Below are 5,617 nucleotides of genomic sequence, written 5' to 3'. Positions count from 1 at the left end.
GGAAAAGTGTTCCCCTCTCTCCACATCCATGCCAGCACCTGCCACACACAGAACATTGAAACCAGACCCTCTTACCACTTACAAAAATCGACTCTTACTGGATAAAGGATTTAAATTTAAGACACAAAATGATAAAAATTGTAGAAGAAAGTGTGGAAAAATCTTTTAACAAAATTGGCCTGGGAAAAGATTTTATGAAGAAGACCCCCTTGGCAATTGCAGCAGCCCCCAAAATAGATGAATGGGACAAGATCAAGCTAAACAGCTTCTGCACAGCTAAGGGTACAAGAACTGAAGCAAACAGACAACCTCCAGAATGGGAGAAGACATTTGCATGCTATGAAACTGACAAAGGGCTGATAATTAGAATCTCTAGAAAGCTGAAAGTAATAAACAAGAAAAGAGCCAACAATCCCATTTATAAGTGGGCAAGAGACATGAACAGAACCTTCTCTAAAAAAGACAGACAAATGGCCAATAAACACATGAAAAAAGGCTCATTGTCCCTAATCATCAGAGAAATGCAAATCAAAACCATCTTGAAATATCACCTAACACCAATGAGAATAGCCCACATCAAAAAATTCCCATAGCTACAGATATGTATTTATTTCATAATACTAAGACGAAGGCCAGGTGTGGTGGCTCACACCTATAATCCCAGCACTTAGGGACTCTGGGAGGCTGAGGCAGTAAGATCCTCAGAGCTCACAAATTCGAGACTAGCCTGAGCTAGAGTGAGACCCCATCTCTAAAAATAGCCAAGCATTGTGGTGGGCGCCTGTAATCCCAGCTGCTTGGGAGGCTGAGGCAAGATTATCCTTTTAGCCCAGGAGTCTGAGGTTGCTATGAGCTGTGACGCCATAGCACTCTACTGGGGGTGACAAAGTGAGACTCTGTCTCAAAAAAAAAAAAAAATACTAAGGGTCTATAAATATTTTTGTTACATGAATACTTTGGATGGGGCTTAAGATGGGTTTTTTGGTGCGCCCATCACCAGAATACTATTAATTATACCCAAGAGGCAAATTTTTACCTCTTACTTCCTTCCACCCTTCCCTGGTCCTCCTCCTCTTCCTCTTTCTTCTCCTCCTCCTTTTCTCCTCCTCTTCTTCCTCCTCCCCCCTTCTTCTTCCCCTTCTCTTCTTCCTCTTCTTCATCTCTGAACAGGATCTTGCTCTGTCCCTCTAGCTAGAGTGCAGCAGTGTCATCACAGCTCACAGCAACCTTAAACTCCTGGGCTCAAGTGATCCTTCTGCCTCAGCCTCTCAAGTAGTTGAGACTACAAGCATGCAACATGGTGCCTGCCTAACTTTTTCTATTTTTAGTAGAGATGGAGTCTAGCCTCTTCTCAGGCTGTTCTTGAATTCCTGAGCTCAGGCAATCCTTCTACTTGGCTCCCAGAGTGCTAAGATTACAGACAGGGGCCACTGTGCCTGGCTTTCTCCCCCACTTTTTGATTTCCAATGTCCTTCATATCTCTTTGTGATCATATGTACCCATCGTTTAGCCCCCAATTATTAGAGAGTGCACGTGGTGTTTGTTCTTCCATTCCTGGTCTACTTCACTTAGAATACTGGTCATCAGTTTCATCCAAGTTGCTACAAAAGACATTATTTCATTCCTTTTTATAGCTGAGTAGTACTCCATGGTATATGTATATCTCTCTCTCTCTTTCTTTCTTTCTTTCTTTCTTTCTTTCTTTCTTTCTTTCTTTCTTTCTTTCTTTCTTTCTTTTTCTTTCTTTCTTTCCTTTCTCTCTTTCATTTTTGTCTTTTTTGTAATTAAAATGGCGTTATTCCACCTGTGTGCAGGTGGGGTGAGATCTCTGACTGGGTAGAAATCCACACTTGGGTAATGGCAGATGGGAGTTTTAAAGGTTGGAAAGATGGGGTCGGGACATTCCTTTGCCTGGGTTGGACATCTGTAGTAAGGGTGGGAGTTGGCCCATTTACCTTTCCCAGGTGGGACATCTGGTGGGGTAGGGTAGGGGGTTGATTATTTTAGGTGGGTCCACCCTTTGGGGGCAGGGTTTGAGTCTATCATCCCAGGCTTTTTGTCTATTTTAAGGAGGCAGGATGATCTCTTTGACTACTTCTGTGAGGTGAAGGGCTGCGTGGGCTGCCTGTAAAGAGAATGAGAGGAGAATGGGGTGAGGGGGTGACATTTACAGGAACTCTCCAGTAAGGGGAGGATATGAGGAGTTGTTTTCTGGTGACTGTCTGGTTAATAAATTGAGACATGAGGCAAAGAGTTGCTGATCATAATTAGTGACTTTATCAGACAATAACTAAAGAAGATGGATAGTGAGAGGTGGGAATCAGTTGGAGTTGCCAGGGCTGCCAGCAATCCTGAGAGGACATCTAATATCCATTACTGAGGTCTCTGCCCATTTTAAGAGGATTTTTACAAGGTGGCAGCGTGGATATGAAGTTGCTCCCATGTTTGTTGGAAAAGAGAAAAGATTGGCTTACCTTCTATAAGCAAAAATACCTAGAGTTCAGTTTTCCAGGATGGCATCAGGAGGCATTCTGATTTTCTGGGGTTCGTCCATCTTTTGCTGCTAGGCCCAGGAGGGAATTTCAGCCTCATTCTGAGAGTGTCTACACGGAATCTTCAGAAAGACCCGGGCAGCCAGACCTCTGTGGGCTGGACACGATTTGGAGGGGGGTGGATTTGGGGCACTGCTTTGCCCAGAAGCCTGGTTTACTGAACTTAAAGCATGATCCTGAGGAAGATTTTGTTTTATTCAGCCTGCCTCTTGGAGTTTTAAGAAGTAGCCAGGTTTTGCTCAATGGCAGAAGCCAATATGGGAGCTCTGACAGGCACTGCCACACCTCGCTGGGAGGTCTGAGCACCCTGGGGGAAATCCCACCATTTCTTTTCCACCACATGTGGTGGTTGGGGATTGGTGGAGGGGTGGGGTGGGGTATCATTAAAGGGAAGGACGTGGATATGGGGGTTGGAGAGCAATGAGAATGGGTGGCTGATGGGAGGTTAGAGACGGAAGAGAGTTATCTTACACAGAGAAACTTCCTAGGTGTTCTGATCAAGAGAATGGAGGGATTGCAGGTGGGGGATTGGGAGGAGCAGTAGGGGCTGTGGAAGGGTATCAGGAGAAGCCAGTGTTACCCAGGTCAGGAGAATCTGTGAGGGTTCACAGGATGAATGCAGGGAAGGAATGTTTCAGAGTATGAGAAATGCCTGGATATAAGGGATCTCTGGCCATTTGTCTAATTTTTTTAGTAAGAATTCAACAATTTTTTTTTTTTGTAGAGACAATTTTACTTTATCGCCCTCTGTAGAGTGCTGTGGCGTCACACAACTCACAGCAACCTCCAACTCCTGGGCTTAGGTGATTCTCCTGCTTCAGCCTCCTGAGTAGCTGGAACTAGAGGCACCCGCCATAACACCTGGCTATTTTTTGTTGCAATTTGGCCGGGGGCCGGGTTTGAACCCCCCACCCTCCGTATATGGGGCTGGTGTCCTACCCACTGAGCCACAGGCACCACCCCATTTGCCTAATTTTTGACAGTAATTATTTAGATCAGTGAGAATTGAGAGATCAAATGTGCACCATTGAGGCCACTGCAAGCCACTATCAAGCTTGTACATAAGCCAAGTAGTATTATGGGGAAAAAATGAGAGGTTTTGGCTTGAGAGGCTTGAGGTGAGTTAGAAGACAGCTTGGAGGTGAAGAAGGGGAAATCTGTGACTGAGTAGTGCCCATATCGGAAACTGGAGGTAGAAAATAAATGAGATTAAAACTAAGATATAAAGAGAACCTCTGAGGGTGGAAAGGAGGAACAGAAGGACTGAAACTGCAGCCAGAGAGGACCAGGCCTCTGCGTGTGGCTGTCAGCCAAAAACTGATCCAGAACCCCAGGAGGACACTGGATGGGTGAGCCTAGCTCACAGAACTACCAAAAATGTCCAGCCCACAGTAGGGCAATGGACCAACAACAAGCCTGGCTTGTTGAGGATGGTGTTGGGAGATTACCTGGACTCCCCATGTATGACTTTGGTCAAAAGAGGGCTTGGCTTCTGCACATGAACTTAACCAGCTGGAGGGGTCAAGGCCCACAGCGGGGCACCAGAGGGGTAAGGCTGGGGAATCAGCCAGAGCCCAAACCCTCAATAGAGCATCCCCAAACATGAGGCACTGAGCAGGCAGGTGGGTGAGCCTGGCTCGCTGGAGTGGCCCAGAGTTGGGATCAGGGAGGTAAAGGCCACCACATGTGAAACCACCCGGGGAAAAAAATGGAGAAGAAAGTAAGAGATCCAGAGATCCAGAGATGGAGGGAGAGGGAAAGAGGAAGTTAAGAGTAGAGGATAGGAAAAGAAGTTTAAAAAAGTTTAGAAAGGAGTTCTACCAGGCATCCTCAAACTATGGCCCACGGGCCATCTGCAGCCCACCTAGGACATTTACCCGGCCTGCCGGGTGTTTTTGCCACTGCTGCCTGTCTGCTTAGCAGCTGACTCGTCCCAGGGCCTGTAGTCTGGCCCTCCAACGGTCTGAGGGACAATGAACTGGCCCCCTGTTTAAAAAGTTTGAGGACCCCTATCTAGACAATAAAGCTCACCACTAGATGGATGAAGAGGTTTCCTGTTTTCTTTAATCTCACTGGAAGAAGGGTCTGTTTAGCTGAGTCTGATGGGGTATACTTCAGGCCCCCAAAAGGGCTTCTCCCCATCCCAGGTTCAGCACCAAATGAAAGGCTATGGAGACAAAGATAAAAGACTATTCTGAGAAGTGAGATGAAAGGAAGACAGAGGCCCCGTTTGTGCAATTACAATGGCTTTATTCCACCTGCGTGCCAGTGGGATGGGATCTCCAACTGGGAAGAAATCCACCTGTATATCACATTTTCTTTATCCACTCATGATTGAAGGGCACTTAGGGCTGATTCCACAACTTTGCAGTTGTGAATTGTGCTGCTATAAACATTCGAGTGCAGGTGTCTTTTTGATGTAATAACTTCTTTTCTTTTGGGTAGATTCCCGGTAGTGGGATCGCTTGGTTGAATGGCAGGTCTACGTCTATTTCTCTGAGTTACCTCCATACTGTTTTCCAGAGGTTGTACTTATTTGCAGTTCCACCAATAGTTTATAAATGTTTCTATCTCTCTGCCTCCACTTTAAAGAATATAAAAGGTTTCATTTATAATTTTTTGGATTAATTGCATTTTGAAATGGTAGCATTTTCACTATTATCTATCATTTTTGGACTTTTAAATAATTGCCATTCTGACGGAGGTAAGGTGGTATTTCATTCTGGCTTTAATTTGCATTTTGCTGATGATTAGTGATGCTGAACTTTTTTTTTTTTTTACATCTTTGCTGGACATTTGTCTGTTTTCTTTAGAAAAGCTTTTTTCTACTTGGGAGGCTGAGGCAAGAGAATTGCTTAAGCCCAAGAGTTTGAGGTTGCTGTGAGCTGTGATGTCACAGTGCTCTACCAAGGGTGACATAGTGAGACTCTGTCTCAAAAAAAAAAAAAAAAGCTTCTGTTCTTGGCTCAGGCCCTGTAGCTCAGCAGCTAGGGTGCCAGCCACATACACCGGAGCTGGCAGGTTCCCACCCAGCCCAGGCTTGCCAAACAACAATGACAACTACA

Source organism: Otolemur garnettii, unplaced genomic scaffold, assembly GCF_000181295.1.
Source record: "Otolemur garnettii isolate 467f Iridium unplaced genomic scaffold, OtoGar3 scaffold00163, whole genome shotgun sequence".
Classification (NCBI taxonomy): domain Eukaryota; kingdom Metazoa; phylum Chordata; class Mammalia; order Primates; family Galagidae; genus Otolemur; species Otolemur garnettii.
Note: the sequence above shows the minus strand (reverse complement) of the source record.